The 12,254-nt window shown below is 53.1% G+C and overlaps 40 non-coding genes across 40 annotated transcripts; 16 read left to right on the top strand and 24 right to left on the bottom strand.

The window, feature by feature from the left end:
• The first annotated feature begins 265 nt into the window (after positions 1-265).
• Trnar-acg lies at positions 266-338 on the top strand. Its single transcript has one exon. It is a non-coding gene; the product is annotated as a tRNA-Arg (tRNA).
• A 287-nt stretch (positions 339-625) lies between these two features.
• On the top strand, positions 626-697 carry Trnam-cau. The gene has a single exon. It is a non-coding gene; the product is annotated as a tRNA-Met (tRNA).
• A 245-nt stretch (positions 698-942) lies between these two features.
• Trnad-guc lies at positions 943-1,014 on the bottom strand. The gene has a single exon. It is a non-coding gene; the product is annotated as a tRNA-Asp (tRNA).
• Positions 1,015-1,121: 107 nt separating this feature from the next.
• On the bottom strand, positions 1,122-1,193 carry Trnad-guc. Its single transcript has one exon. It is a non-coding gene; the product is annotated as a tRNA-Asp (tRNA).
• Positions 1,194-1,300: 107 nt separating this feature from the next.
• Positions 1,301-1,392, bottom strand: Trnai-uau. The gene is given in 2 exon segments: positions 1,301-1,336; positions 1,355-1,392. It is a non-coding gene; the product is annotated as a tRNA-Ile (tRNA).
• A 378-nt stretch (positions 1,393-1,770) lies between these two features.
• Trnar-acg lies at positions 1,771-1,843 on the top strand. The gene has a single exon. It is a non-coding gene; the product is annotated as a tRNA-Arg (tRNA).
• Positions 1,844-2,130: 287 nt separating this feature from the next.
• Positions 2,131-2,202, top strand: Trnam-cau. The gene has a single exon. It is a non-coding gene; the product is annotated as a tRNA-Met (tRNA).
• Positions 2,203-2,447: 245 nt separating this feature from the next.
• On the bottom strand, positions 2,448-2,519 carry Trnad-guc. The gene has a single exon. It is a non-coding gene; the product is annotated as a tRNA-Asp (tRNA).
• Positions 2,520-2,626: 107 nt separating this feature from the next.
• Positions 2,627-2,698, bottom strand: Trnad-guc. Its single transcript has one exon. It is a non-coding gene; the product is annotated as a tRNA-Asp (tRNA).
• Positions 2,699-2,805: 107 nt separating this feature from the next.
• Positions 2,806-2,897, bottom strand: Trnai-uau. Its single transcript is given in 2 exon segments — positions 2,806-2,841; positions 2,860-2,897. It is a non-coding gene; the product is annotated as a tRNA-Ile (tRNA).
• A 378-nt stretch (positions 2,898-3,275) lies between these two features.
• Positions 3,276-3,348, top strand: Trnar-acg. Its single transcript has one exon. It is a non-coding gene; the product is annotated as a tRNA-Arg (tRNA).
• Positions 3,349-3,635: 287 nt separating this feature from the next.
• On the top strand, positions 3,636-3,707 carry Trnam-cau. The gene has a single exon. It is a non-coding gene; the product is annotated as a tRNA-Met (tRNA).
• Positions 3,708-3,952: 245 nt separating this feature from the next.
• Positions 3,953-4,024, bottom strand: Trnad-guc. Its single transcript has one exon. It is a non-coding gene; the product is annotated as a tRNA-Asp (tRNA).
• A 107-nt stretch (positions 4,025-4,131) lies between these two features.
• Trnad-guc lies at positions 4,132-4,203 on the bottom strand. Its single transcript has one exon. It is a non-coding gene; the product is annotated as a tRNA-Asp (tRNA).
• Positions 4,204-4,310: 107 nt separating this feature from the next.
• Trnai-uau lies at positions 4,311-4,402 on the bottom strand. Its single transcript is given in 2 exon segments — positions 4,311-4,346; positions 4,365-4,402. It is a non-coding gene; the product is annotated as a tRNA-Ile (tRNA).
• A 378-nt stretch (positions 4,403-4,780) lies between these two features.
• Trnar-acg lies at positions 4,781-4,853 on the top strand. Its single transcript has one exon. It is a non-coding gene; the product is annotated as a tRNA-Arg (tRNA).
• Positions 4,854-5,140: 287 nt separating this feature from the next.
• On the top strand, positions 5,141-5,212 carry Trnam-cau. The gene has a single exon. It is a non-coding gene; the product is annotated as a tRNA-Met (tRNA).
• A 245-nt stretch (positions 5,213-5,457) lies between these two features.
• Trnad-guc lies at positions 5,458-5,529 on the bottom strand. The gene has a single exon. It is a non-coding gene; the product is annotated as a tRNA-Asp (tRNA).
• Positions 5,530-5,636: 107 nt separating this feature from the next.
• Positions 5,637-5,708, bottom strand: Trnad-guc. The gene has a single exon. It is a non-coding gene; the product is annotated as a tRNA-Asp (tRNA).
• A 107-nt stretch (positions 5,709-5,815) lies between these two features.
• On the bottom strand, positions 5,816-5,907 carry Trnai-uau. Its single transcript is given in 2 exon segments — positions 5,816-5,851; positions 5,870-5,907. It is a non-coding gene; the product is annotated as a tRNA-Ile (tRNA).
• A 378-nt stretch (positions 5,908-6,285) lies between these two features.
• Positions 6,286-6,358, top strand: Trnar-acg. The gene has a single exon. It is a non-coding gene; the product is annotated as a tRNA-Arg (tRNA).
• A 287-nt stretch (positions 6,359-6,645) lies between these two features.
• Positions 6,646-6,717, top strand: Trnam-cau. The gene has a single exon. It is a non-coding gene; the product is annotated as a tRNA-Met (tRNA).
• A 245-nt stretch (positions 6,718-6,962) lies between these two features.
• Positions 6,963-7,034, bottom strand: Trnad-guc. Its single transcript has one exon. It is a non-coding gene; the product is annotated as a tRNA-Asp (tRNA).
• A 107-nt stretch (positions 7,035-7,141) lies between these two features.
• Positions 7,142-7,213, bottom strand: Trnad-guc. The gene has a single exon. It is a non-coding gene; the product is annotated as a tRNA-Asp (tRNA).
• A 107-nt stretch (positions 7,214-7,320) lies between these two features.
• Trnai-uau lies at positions 7,321-7,412 on the bottom strand. Its single transcript is given in 2 exon segments — positions 7,321-7,356; positions 7,375-7,412. It is a non-coding gene; the product is annotated as a tRNA-Ile (tRNA).
• Positions 7,413-7,790: 378 nt separating this feature from the next.
• On the top strand, positions 7,791-7,863 carry Trnar-acg. The gene has a single exon. It is a non-coding gene; the product is annotated as a tRNA-Arg (tRNA).
• A 287-nt stretch (positions 7,864-8,150) lies between these two features.
• Positions 8,151-8,222, top strand: Trnam-cau. The gene has a single exon. It is a non-coding gene; the product is annotated as a tRNA-Met (tRNA).
• A 245-nt stretch (positions 8,223-8,467) lies between these two features.
• Positions 8,468-8,539, bottom strand: Trnad-guc. Its single transcript has one exon. It is a non-coding gene; the product is annotated as a tRNA-Asp (tRNA).
• Positions 8,540-8,646: 107 nt separating this feature from the next.
• Positions 8,647-8,718, bottom strand: Trnad-guc. Its single transcript has one exon. It is a non-coding gene; the product is annotated as a tRNA-Asp (tRNA).
• Positions 8,719-8,825: 107 nt separating this feature from the next.
• Positions 8,826-8,917, bottom strand: Trnai-uau. The gene is given in 2 exon segments: positions 8,826-8,861; positions 8,880-8,917. It is a non-coding gene; the product is annotated as a tRNA-Ile (tRNA).
• Positions 8,918-9,295: 378 nt separating this feature from the next.
• Trnar-acg lies at positions 9,296-9,368 on the top strand. The gene has a single exon. It is a non-coding gene; the product is annotated as a tRNA-Arg (tRNA).
• A 287-nt stretch (positions 9,369-9,655) lies between these two features.
• Positions 9,656-9,727, top strand: Trnam-cau. The gene has a single exon. It is a non-coding gene; the product is annotated as a tRNA-Met (tRNA).
• A 245-nt stretch (positions 9,728-9,972) lies between these two features.
• On the bottom strand, positions 9,973-10,044 carry Trnad-guc. The gene has a single exon. It is a non-coding gene; the product is annotated as a tRNA-Asp (tRNA).
• Positions 10,045-10,151: 107 nt separating this feature from the next.
• Positions 10,152-10,223, bottom strand: Trnad-guc. The gene has a single exon. It is a non-coding gene; the product is annotated as a tRNA-Asp (tRNA).
• Positions 10,224-10,330: 107 nt separating this feature from the next.
• On the bottom strand, positions 10,331-10,422 carry Trnai-uau. The gene is given in 2 exon segments: positions 10,331-10,366; positions 10,385-10,422. It is a non-coding gene; the product is annotated as a tRNA-Ile (tRNA).
• Positions 10,423-10,800: 378 nt separating this feature from the next.
• Positions 10,801-10,873, top strand: Trnar-acg. The gene has a single exon. It is a non-coding gene; the product is annotated as a tRNA-Arg (tRNA).
• A 287-nt stretch (positions 10,874-11,160) lies between these two features.
• Trnam-cau lies at positions 11,161-11,232 on the top strand. Its single transcript has one exon. It is a non-coding gene; the product is annotated as a tRNA-Met (tRNA).
• Positions 11,233-11,477: 245 nt separating this feature from the next.
• Positions 11,478-11,549, bottom strand: Trnad-guc. Its single transcript has one exon. It is a non-coding gene; the product is annotated as a tRNA-Asp (tRNA).
• Positions 11,550-11,656: 107 nt separating this feature from the next.
• Trnad-guc lies at positions 11,657-11,728 on the bottom strand. The gene has a single exon. It is a non-coding gene; the product is annotated as a tRNA-Asp (tRNA).
• Positions 11,729-11,835: 107 nt separating this feature from the next.
• Positions 11,836-11,927, bottom strand: Trnai-uau. The gene is given in 2 exon segments: positions 11,836-11,871; positions 11,890-11,927. It is a non-coding gene; the product is annotated as a tRNA-Ile (tRNA).
• Positions 11,928-12,254: the final 327 nt, after the last annotated feature.

Below are 12,254 nucleotides of genomic sequence, written 5' to 3'. Positions count from 1 at the left end.
ATGCTTCGTGCTATTCTTGTTTCATATGCTACGCTTACATGCACATCAACCGGCTCTCGTCGTCGAGAAAACGTGGGAAAACGCGCGCCTTGCCTTCTGCTACCTGTCGAACAGCGAGAGCAGATGCGTGGCAAGCTCTAAGCTCTGCAGGCGCACTGCGGCCACGCAGCTGCACGAAAGGTACCTTCCTTGGGAGCTTGCTCAGCCATGGAGAACACGTTTCTTAGCGAATTGCACTTGTCTCGTAGAAAGAAATGCTGCCACTGGCCCTGTGGCGCAACGGATAACGCGTCTGACTACGGATCAGAAGATTCCAGGTTCGAATCCTGGCAGGGTCGGCGTTTTGTTAGTTGCCGACGCGTAGCTGGGCAGTGGATTTCGTATGTCGCCGCACCGTGGAGTGCTTTGTTGCTCCTGTGCATCTCGCAGCTGCATGTCGAGTCGATCGTGGTAAATATCGCTGCCTGCAAGCGTCAGCGTAGCGTCAGTCGAGCAAAGTCGAGACAAGTCAAGCTGAGAGCTGTAGGAGATGATACGCAATTAAATACAGGCGTGTGAAAGCGACGCAGACAACACTTTCCAAGTGTCCCACGTCACGTGGCGAAGAGCCGGCGCTACCCCAGGCAGCAGAGTGGCGCAGTGGAAGCGTGCTGGGCCCATAACCCAGAGGTCCGTGGATCGAAACCACGCTCTGCTAAAATTATTTCTTTTGCGGACTGTGCCGAGCTCGATTATTACGCCCACAGCGTCGGCTGGGGTGCTTTGATACAGCGTTAACAGCATTCCCCGCAATTCTGAAATGTGAAGAATGCGAGAACCACTTCCTAAGTTGTAGCATTTTTTAAGATTTTGCGCCAACTACACTCCACGATCGCAAAGTTAATGCTCTTACGACCCACATACGCGCAACACTCGAACAGGGTTGTGAGATAAAAACCGCATCTCCCCGGCGGGGAATCGAACCCCGGTCTCCCGCGTGACAGGCGGGGATACTAACCACTATACTACCGAGGATGCGCTGTAGACAGGTGCCTGTGTGCGAGAGATATGGTGCTAGTAGCCGCAAACGACCTACACTAAGTTCAGCGAGTGATAGAGCAGCAATTAAAAATCGGATGTGCCTCCCCGGCGGGGAATCGAACCCCGGTCTCCCGCGTGACAGGCGGGGATACTAACCACTATACTACCGAGGAAGACGCAGCTAGCGTCTCGAATGCACAATTATGGTACTCAAATAGCTGATACATCTCAAACCTAGCCTCCTGTTGCTGTCAGAGACAGCTGCTAAGAAATAAAAGTATGCCCCAGGTGAGGCTCGAACTCACAACCCCGGCATTGCACACGGCTACTGCCTTATAAGTACCGTGCGCTAACCAATTGCGCCACTGGGGCTACAACAGAGTGCTTTCAGTTAGCGGTATTCACTTTGCTGCAAACCAGTGGTGGCCACAGAAACATACGATCGCCACCTGATGCCATACTGCGACTTTGGCACCTGACTACCAATGCTTCGTGCTATTCTTGTTTCATATGCTACGCTTACATGCACATCAACCGGCTCTCGTCGTCGAGAAAACGTGGGAAAACGCGCGCCTTGTCTTCTGCTACCTGTCGAACAGCGAGAGCAGATGCGTGGCAAGCTCTAAGCTCTGCAGGCGCACTGCGGCCACGCAGCTGCACGAAAGGTACCTTCCTTGGGAGCTTGCTCAGCCATGGAGAACACGTTTCTTAGCGAATTGCACTTGTCTCGTAGAAAGAAATGCTGCCACTGGCCCTGTGGCGCAACGGATAACGCGTCTGACTACGGATCAGAAGATTCCAGGTTCGAATCCTGGCAGGGTCGGCGTTTTGTTAGTTGCCGACGCGTAGCTGGGCAGTGGATTTCGTATGTCGCCGCACCGTGGAGTGCTTTGTTGCTCCTGTGCATCTCGCAGCTGCATGTCGAGTCGATCGTGGTAAATATCGCTGCCTGCAAGCGTCAGCGTAGCGTCAGTCGAGCAAAGTCGAGACAAGTCAAGCTGAGAGCTGTAGGAGATGATACGCAATTAAATACAGGCGTGTGAAAGCGACGCAGACAACACTTTCCAAGTGTCCCACGTCACGTGGCGAAGAGCCGGCGCTACCCCAGGCAGCAGAGTGGCGCAGTGGAAGCGTGCTGGGCCCATAACCCAGAGGTCCGTGGATCGAAACCACGCTCTGCTAAAATTATTTCTTTTGCGGACTGTGCCGAGCTCGATTATTACGCCCACAGCGTCGGCTGGGGTGCTTTGATACAGCGTTAACAGCATTCCCCGCAATTCTGAAATGTGAAGAATGCGAGAACCACTTCCTAAGTTGTAGCATTTTTTAAGATTTTGCGCCAACTACACTCCACGATCGCAAAGTTAATGCTCTTACGACCCACATACGCGCAACACTCGAACAGGGTTGTGAGATAAAAATCGCATCTCCCCGGCGGGGAATCGAACCCCGGTCTCCCGCGTGACAGGCGGGGATACTAACCACTATACTACCGAGGATGCGCTGTAGACAGGTGCCTGTGTGCGAGAGATATGGTGCTAGTAGCCGCAAACGACCTACACTAAGTTCAGCGAGTGATAGAGCAGCAATTAAAAATCGGATGTGCCTCCCCGGCGGGGAATCGAACCCCGGTCTCCCGCGTGACAGGCGGGGATACTAACCACTATACTACCGAGGAAGACGCAGCTAGCGTCTCGAATGCACAATTATGTTACTCAAATAGCTGATACATCTCAAACCTAGCCTCCTGTTGCTGTCAGAGACAGCTGCTAAGAAATAAAAGTATGCCCCAGGTGAGGCTCGAACTCACAACCCCGGCATTGCACACGGCTACTGCCTTATAAGTACCGTGCGCTAACCAATTGCGCCACTGGGGCTACAACAGAGTGCTTTCAGTTAGCGGTATTCACTTTGCTGCAAACCAGTGGTGGCCACAGAAACATACGATCGCCACCTGATGCCATACTGCGACTTTGGCACCTGACTACCAATGCTTCGTGCTATTCTTGTTTCATATGCTACGCTTACATGCACATCAACCGGCTCTCGTCGTCGAGAAAACGTGGGAAAACGCGCGCCTTGCCTTCTGCTACCTGTCGAACAGCGAGAGCAGATGCGTGGCAAGCTCTAAGCTCTGCAGGCGCACTGCGGCCACGCAGCTGCACGAAAGGTACCTTCCTTGGGAGCTTGCTCAGCCATGGAGAACACGTTTCTTAGCGAATTGCACTTGTCTCGTAGAAAGAAATGCTGCCACTGGCCCTGTGGCGCAACGGATAACGCGTCTGACTACGGATCAGAAGATTCCAGGTTCGAATCCTGGCAGGGTCGGCGTTTTGTTAGTTGCCGACGCGTAGCTGGGCAGTGGATTTCGTATGTCGCCGCACCGTGGAGTGCTTTGTTGCTCCTGTGCATCTCGCAGCTGCATGTCGAGTCGATCGTGGTAAATATCGCTGCCTGCAAGCGTCAGCGTAGCGTCAGTCGAGCAAAGTCGAGACAAGTCAAGCTGAGAGCTGTAGGAGATGATACGCAATTAAATACAGGCGTGTGAAAGCGACGCAGACAACACTTTCCAAGTGTCCCACGTCACGTGGCGAAGAGCCGGCGCTACCCCAGGCAGCAGAGTGGCGCAGTGGAAGCGTGCTGGGCCCATAACCCAGAGGTCCGTGGATCGAAACCACGCTCTGCTAAAATTATTTCTTTTGCGGACTGTGCCGAGCTCGATTATTACGCCCACAGCGTCGGCTGGGGTGCTTTGATACAGCGTTAACAGCATTCCCCGCAATTCTGAAATGTGAAGAATGCGAGAACCACTTCCTAAGTTGTAGCATTTTTTAAGATTTTGCGCCAACTACACTCCACGATCGCAAAGTTAATGCTCTTACGACCCACATACGCGCAACACTCGAACAGGGTTGTGAGATAAAAATCGCATCTCCCCGGCGGGGAATCGAACCCCGGTCTCCCGCGTGACAGGCGGGGATACTAACCACTATACTACCGTGGATGCGCTGTAGACAGGTGCCTGTGTGCGAGAGATATGGTGCTAGTAGCCGCAAACGACCTACACTAAGTTCAGCGAGTGATAGAGCAGCAATTAAAAATCGGATGTGCCTCCCCGGCGGGGAATCGAACCCCGGTCTCCCGCGTGACAGGCGGGGATACTAACCACTATACTACCGAGGAATACGCAGCTAGCGTCTCGAATGCACAATTATGTTACTCAAATAGCTGATACATCTCAAACCTAGCCTCCTGTTGCTGTCAGAGACAGCTGCTAAGAAATAAAAGTATGCCCCAGGTGAGGCTCGAACTCACAACCCCGGCATTGCACACGGCTACTGCCTTATAAGTACCATGCGCTAACCAATTGCGCCACTGGGGCTACAACAGAGTGCTTTCAGTTAGCGGTATTCACTTTGCTGCAAACCAGTGGTGGCCACAGAAACATACGATCGCCACCTGATGCCATACTGCGACTTTGGCACCTGACTACCAATGCTTCGTGCTATTCTTGTTTCATATGCTACGCTTACATGCACATCAACCGGCTCTCGTCGTCGAGAAAACGTGGGAAAACGCGCGCCTTGCCTTCTGCTACCTGTCGAACAGCGAGAGCAGATGCGTGGCAAGCTCTAAGCTCTGCAGGCGCACTGCGGCCACGCAGCTGCACGAAAGGTACCTTCCTTGGGAGCTTGCTCAGCCATGGAGAACACGTTTCTTAGCGAATTGCACTTGTCTCGTAGAAAGAAATGCTGCCACTGGCGCTGTGGCGCAACGGATAACGCGTCTGACTACGGATCAGAAGATTCCAGGTTCGAATCCTGGCAGGGTCGGCGTTTTGTTAGTTGCCGACGCGTAGCTGGGCAGTGGATTTCGTATGTCGCCGCACCGTGGAGTGCTTTGTTGCTCCTGTGCATCTCGCAGCTGCATGTCGAGTCGATCGTGGTAAATATCGCTGCCTGCAAGCGTCAGCGTAGCGTCAGTCGAGCAAAGTCGAGACAAGTCAAGCTGAGAGCTGTAGGAGATGATACGCAATTAAATACAGGCGTGTGAAAGCGACGCAGACAACACTTTCCAAGTGTCCCACGTCACGTGGCGAAGAGCCGGCGCTACCCCAGGCAGCAGAGTGGCGCAGTGGAAGCGTGCTGGGCCCATAACCCAGAGGTCCGTGGATCGAAACCACGCTCTGCTAAAATTATTTCTTTTGCGGACTGTGCCGAGCTCGATTATTACGCCCACAGCGTCGGCTGGGGTGCTTTGATACAGCGTTAACAGCATTCCCCGCAATTCTGAAATGTGAAGAATGCGAGAACCACTTCCTAAGTTGTAGCATTTTTTAAGATTTTGCGCCAACTACACTCCACGATCGCAAAGTTAATGCTCTTACGACCCACATACGCGCAACACTCGAACAGGGTTGTGAGATAAAAATCGCATCTCCCCGGCGGGGAATCGAACCCCGGTCTCCCGCGTGACAGGCGGGGATACTAACCACTATACTACCGAGGATGCGCTGTAGACAGGTGCCTGTGTGCGAGAGATATGGTGCTAGTAGCCGCAAACGACCTACACTAAGTTCAGCGAGTGATAGAGCAGCAATTAAAAATCGGATGTGCCTCCCCGGCGGGGAATCGAACCCCGGTCTCCCGCGTGACAGGCGGGGATACTAACCACTATACTACCGAGGAAGACGCAGCTAGCGTCTCGAATGCACAATTATGTTACTCAAATAGCTGATACATCTCAAACCTAGCCTCCTGTTGCTGTCAGAGACAGCTGCTAAGAAATAAAAGTATGCCCCAGGTGAGGCTCGAACTCACAACCCCGGCATTGCACACGGCTACTGCCTTATAAGTACCGTGCGCTAACCAATTGCGCCACTGGGGCTACAACAGAGTGCTTTCAGTTAGCGGTATTCACTTTGCTGCAAACCAGTGGTGGCCACAGAAACATACGATCGCCACCTGATGCCATACTGCGACTTTGGCACCTGACTACCAATGCTTCGTGCTATTCTTGTTTCATATGCTACGCTTACATGCACATCAACCGGCTCTCGTCGTCGAGAAAACGTGGGAAAACGCGCGCCTTGCCTTCTGCTACCTGTCGAACAGCGAGAGCAGATGCGTGGCAAGCTCTAAGCTCTGCAGGCGCACTGCGGCCACGCAGCTGCACGAAAGGTACCTTCCTTGGGAGCTTGCTCAGCCATGGAGAACACGTTTCTTAGCGAATTGCACTTGTCTCGTAGAAAGAAATGCTGCCACTGGCGCTGTGGCGCAACGGATAACGCGTCTGACTACGGATCAGAAGATTCCAGGTTCGAATCCTGGCAGGGTCGGCGTTTTGTTAGTTGCCGACGCGTAGCTGGGCAGTGGATTTCGTATGTCGCCGCACCGTGGAGTGCTTTGTTGCTCCTGTGCATCTCGCAGCTGCATGTCGAGTCGATCGTGGTAAATATCGCTGCCTGCAAGCGTCAGCGTAGCGTCAGTCGAGCAAAGTCGAGACAAGTCAAGCTGAGAGCTGTAGGAGATGATACGCAATTAAATACAGGCGTGTGAAAGCGACGCAGACAACACTTTCCAAGTGTCCCACGTCACGTGGCGAAGAGCCGGCGCTACCCCAGGCAGCAGAGTGGCGCAGTGGAAGCGTGCTGGGCCCATAACCCAGAGGTCCGTGGATCGAAACCACGCTCTGCTAAAATTATTTCTTTTGCGGACTGTGCCGAGCTCGATTATTACGCCCACAGCGTCGGCTGGGGTGCTTTGATACAGCGTTAACAGCATTCCCCGCAATTCTGAAATGTGAAGAATGCGAGAACCACTTCCTAAGTTGTAGCATTTTTTAAGATTTTGCGCCAACTACACTCCACGATCGCAAAGTTAATGCTCTTACGACCCACATACGCGCAACACTCGAACAGGGTTGTGAGATAAAAATCGCATCTCCCCGGCGGGGAATCGAACCCCGGTCTCCCGCGTGACAGGCGGGGATACTAACCACTATACTACCGAGGATGCGCTGTAGACAGGTGCCTGTGTGCGAGAGATATGGTGCTAGTAGCCGCAAACGACCTACACTAAGTTCAGCGAGTGATAGAGCAGCAATTAAAAATCGGATGTGCCTCCCCGGCGGGGAATCGAACCCCGGTCTCCCGCGTGACAGGCGGGGATACTAACCACTATACTACCGAGGAAGACGCAGCTAGCGTCTCGAATGCACAATTATGTTACTCAAATAGCTGATACATCTCAAACCTAGCCTCCTGTTGCTGTCAGAGACAGCTGCTAAGAAATAAAAGTATGCCCCAGGTGAGGCTCGAACTCACAACCCCGGCATTGCACACGGCTACTGCCTTATAAGTACCGTGCGCTAACCAATTGCGCCACTGGGGCTACAACAGAGTGCTTTCAGTTAGCGGTATTCACTTTGCTGCAAACCAGTGGTGGCCACAGAAACATACGATCGCCACCTGATGCCATACTGCGACTTTGGCACCTGACTACCAATGCTTCGTGCTATTCTTGTTTCATATGCTACGCTTACATGCACATCAACCGGCTCTCGTCGTCGAGAAAACGTGGGAAAACGCGCGCCTTGCCTTCTGCTACCTGTCGAACAGCGAGAGCAGATGCGTGGCAAGCTCTAAGCTCTGCAGGCGCACTGCGGCCACGCAGCTGCACGAAAGGTACCTTCCTTGGGAGCTTGCTCAGCCATGGAGAACACGTTTCTTAGCGAATTGCACTTGTCTCGTAGAAAGAAATGCTGCCACTGGCCCTGTGGCGCAACGGATAACGCGTCTGACTACGGATCAGAAGATTCCAGGTTCGAATCCTGGCAGGGTCGGCGTTTTGTTAGTTGCCGACGCGTAGCTGGGCAGTGGATTTCGTATGTCGCCGCACCGTGGAGTGCTTTGTTGCTCCTGTGCATCTCGCAGCTGCATGTCGAGTCGATCGTGGTAAATATCGCTGCCTGCAAGCGTCAGCGTAGCGTCAGTCGAGCAAAGTCGAGACAAGTCAAGCTGAGAGCTGTAGGAGATGATACGCAATTAAATACAGGCGTGTGAAAGCGACGCAGACAACACTTTCCAAGTGTCCCACGTCACGTGGCGAAGAGCCGGCGCTACCCCAGGCAGCAGAGTGGCGCAGTGGAAGCGTGCTGGGCCCATAACCCAGAGGTCCGTGGATCGAAACCACGCTCTGCTAAAATTATTTCTTTTGCGGACTGTGCCGAGCTCGATTATTACGCCCACAGCGTCGGCTGGGGTGCTTTGATACAGCGTTAACAGCATTCCCCGCAATTCTGAAATGTGAAGAATGCGAGAACCACTTCCTAAGTTGTAGCATTTTTTAAGATTTTGCGCCAACTACACTCCACGATCGCAAAGTTAATGCTCTTACGACCCACATACGCGCAACACTCGAACAGGGTTGTGAGATAAAAATCGCATCTCCCCGGCGGGGAATCGAACCCCGGTCTCCCGCGTGACAGGCGGGGATACTAACCACTATACTACCGAGGATGCGCTGTAGACAGGTGCCTGTGTGCGATAGATATGGTGCTAGTAGCCGCAAACGACCTACACTAAGTTCAGCGAGTGATAGAGCAGCAATTAAAAATCGGATGTGCCTCCCCGGCGGGGAATCGAACCCCGGTCTCCCGCGTGACAGGCGGGGATACTAACCACTATACTACCGAGGAAGACGCAGCTAGCGTCTCGAATGCACAATTATGTTACTCAAATAGCTGATACATCTCAAACCTAGCCTCCTGTTGCTGTCAGAGACAGCTGCTAAGAAATAAAAGTATGCCCCAGGTGAGGCTCGAACTCACAACCCCGGCATTGCACACGGCTACTGCCTTATAAGTACCGTGCGCTAACCAATTGCGCCACTGGGGCTACAACAGAGTGCTTTCAGTTAGCGGTATTCACTTTGCTGCAAACCAGTGGTGGCCACAGAAACATACGATCGCCACCTGATGCCATACTGCGACTTTGGCACCTGACTACCAATGCTTCGTGCTATTCTTGTTTCATATGCTACGCTTACATGCACATCAACCGGCTCTCGTCGTCGAGAAAACGTGGGAAAACGCGCGCCTTGCCTTCTGCTACCTGTCGAACAGCGAGAGCAGATGCGTGGCAAGCTCTAAGCTCTGCAGGCGCACTGCGGCCACGCAGCTGCACGAAAGGTACCTTCCTTGGGAGCTTGCTCAGCCATGGAGAACACGTTTCTTAGCGAATTGCACTTGTCTCGTAGAAAGAAATGCTGCCACTGGCCCTGTGGCGCAACGGATAACGCGTCTGACTACGGATCAGAAGATTCCAGGTTCGAATCCTGGCAGGGTCGGCGTTTTGTTAGTTGCCGACGCGTAGCTGGGCAGTGGATTTCGTATGTCGCCGCACCGTGGAGTGCTTTGTTGCTCCTGTGCATCTCGCAGCTGCATGTCGAGTCGATCGTGGTAAATATCGCTGCCTGCAAGCGTCAGCGTAGCGTCAGTCGAGCAAAGTCGAGACAAGTCAAGCTGAGAGCTGTAGGAGATGATACGCAATTAAATACAGGCGTGTGAAAGCGACGCAGACAACACTTTCCAAGTGTCCCACGTCACGTGGCGAAGAGCCGGCGCTACCCCAGGCAGCAGAGTGGCGCAGTGGAAGCGTGCTGGGCCCATAACCCAGAGGTCCGTGGATCGAAACCACGCTCTGCTAAAATTATTTCTTTTGCGGACTGTGCCGAGCTCGATTCTTACGCCCACAGCGTCGGCTGGGGTGCTTTGATACAGCGTTAACAGCATTCCCCGCAATTCTGAAATGTGAAGAATGCGAGAACCACTTCCTAAGTTGTAGCATTTTTTAAGATTTTGCGCCAACTACACTCCACGATCGCAAAGTTAATGCTCTTACGACCCACATACGCGCAACACTCGAACAGGGTTGTGAGATAAAAATCGCATCTCCCCGGCGGGGAATCGAACCCCGGTCTCCCGCGTGACAGGCGGGGATACTAACCACTATACTACCGAGGATGCGCTGTAGACAGGTGCCTGTGTGCGAGAGATATGGTGCTAGTAGCCGCAAACGACCTACACTAAGTTCAGCGAGTGATAGAGCAGCAATTAAAAATCGGATGTGCCTCCCCGGCGGGGAATCGAACCCCGGTCTCCCGCGTGACAGGCGGGGATACTAACCACTATACTACCGAGGAAGACGCAGCTAGCGTCTCGAATGCACAATTATGTTACTCAAATAGCTGATACATCTCAAACCTAGCCTCCTGTTGCTGTCAGAGACAGCTGCTAAGAAATAAAAGTATGCCCCAGGTGAGGCTCGAACTCACAACCCCGGCATTGCACACGGCTACTGCCTTATAAGTACCGTGCGCTAACCAATTGCGCCACTGGGGCTACAACAGAGTGCTTTCAGTTAGCGGTATTCACTTTGCTGCAAACCAGTGGTGGCCACAGAAACATACGATCGCCACCTGATGCCATACTGCGACTTTGGCACCTGACTACCAATGCTTCGTGCTATTCTTGTTTCATATGCTACGCTTACATGCACATCAACCGGCTCTCGTCGTCGAGAAAACGTGGGAAAACGCGCGCCTTGCCTTCTGCTACCTGTCGAACAGCGAGAGCAGATGCGTGGCAAGCTCTAAGCTCTGCAGGCGCACTGCGGCCACGCAGCTGCACGAAAGGTACCTTCCTTGGGAGCTTGCTCAGCCATGGAGAACACGTTTCTTAGCGAATTGCACTTGTCTCGTAGAAAGAAATGCTGCCACTGGCCCTGTGGCGCAACGGATAACGCGTCTGACTACGGATCAGAAGATTCCAGGTTCGAATCCTGGCAGGGTCGGCGTTTTGTTAGTTGCCGACGCGTAGCTGGGCAGTGGATTTCGTATGTCGCCGCACCGTGGAGTGCTTTGTTGCTCCTGTGCATCTCGCAGCTGCATGTCGAGTCGATCGTGGTAAATATCGCTGCCTGCAAGCGTCAGCGTAGCGTCAGTCGAGCAAAGTCGAGACAAGTCAAGCTGAGAGCTGTAGGAGATGATACGCAATTAAATACAGGCGTGTGAAAGCGACGCAGACAACACTTTCCAAGTGTCCCACGTCACGTGGCGAAGAGCCGGCGCTACCCCAGGCAGCAGAGTGGCGCAGTGGAAGCGTGCTGGGCCCATAACCCAGAGGTCCGTGGATCGAAACCACGCTCTGCTAAAATTATTTCTTTTGCGGACTGTGCCGAGCTCGATTATTACGCCCACAGCGTCGGCTGGGGTGCTTTGATACAGCGTTAACAGCATTCCCCGCAATTCTGAAATGTGAAGAATGCGAGAACCACTTCCTAAGTTGTAGCATTTTTTAAGATTTTGCGCCAACTACACTCCACGATCGCAAAGTTAATGCTCTTACGACCCACATACGCGCAACACTCGAACAGGGTTGTGAGATAAAAATCGCATCTCCCCGGCGGGGAATCGAACCCCGGTCTCCCGCGTGACAGGCGGGGATACTAACCACTATACTACCGAGGATGCGCTGTAGACAGGTGCCTGTGTGCGAGAGATATGGTGCTAGTAGCCGCAAACGACCTACACTAAGTTCAGCGAGTGATAGAGCAGCAATTAAAAATCGGATGTGCCTCCCCGGCGGGGAATCGAACCCCGGTCTCCCGCGTGACAGGCGGGGATACTAACCACTATACTACCGAGGAAGACGCAGCTAGCGTCTCGAATGCACAATTATGTTACTCAAATAGCTGATACATCTCAAACCTAGCCTCCTGTTGCTGTCAGAGACAGCTGCTAAGAAATAAAAGTATGCCCCAGGTGAGGCTCGAACTCACAACCCCGGCATTGCACACGGCTACTGCCTTATAAGTACCGTGCGCTAACCAATTGCGCCACTGGGGCTACAACAGAGTGCTTTCAGTTAGCGGTATTCACTTTGCTGCAAACCAGTGGTGGCCACAGAAACATACGATCGCCACCTGATGCCATACTGCGACTTTGGCACCTGACTACCAATGCTTCGTGCTATTCTTGTTTCATATGCTACGCTTACATGCACATCAACCGGCTCTCGTCGTCGAGAAAACGTGGGAAAACGCGCGCCTTGCCTTCTGCTACCTGTCGAACAGCGAGAGCAGATGCGTGGCAAGCTCTAAGCTCTGCAGGCGCACTGCGGCCACGCAGCTGCACGAAAGGTACCTTCCTTGGGAGCTTGCTCAGCCATGGAGA

This window comes from Schistocerca americana, unplaced genomic scaffold, assembly GCF_021461395.2.
Source record: "Schistocerca americana isolate TAMUIC-IGC-003095 unplaced genomic scaffold, iqSchAmer2.1 HiC_scaffold_282, whole genome shotgun sequence".
In the NCBI taxonomy this organism is placed as follows: domain Eukaryota; kingdom Metazoa; phylum Arthropoda; class Insecta; order Orthoptera; family Acrididae; genus Schistocerca; species Schistocerca americana.
Note: the sequence above shows the minus strand (reverse complement) of the source record. Positions and strands in the feature narration are given on the sequence as shown.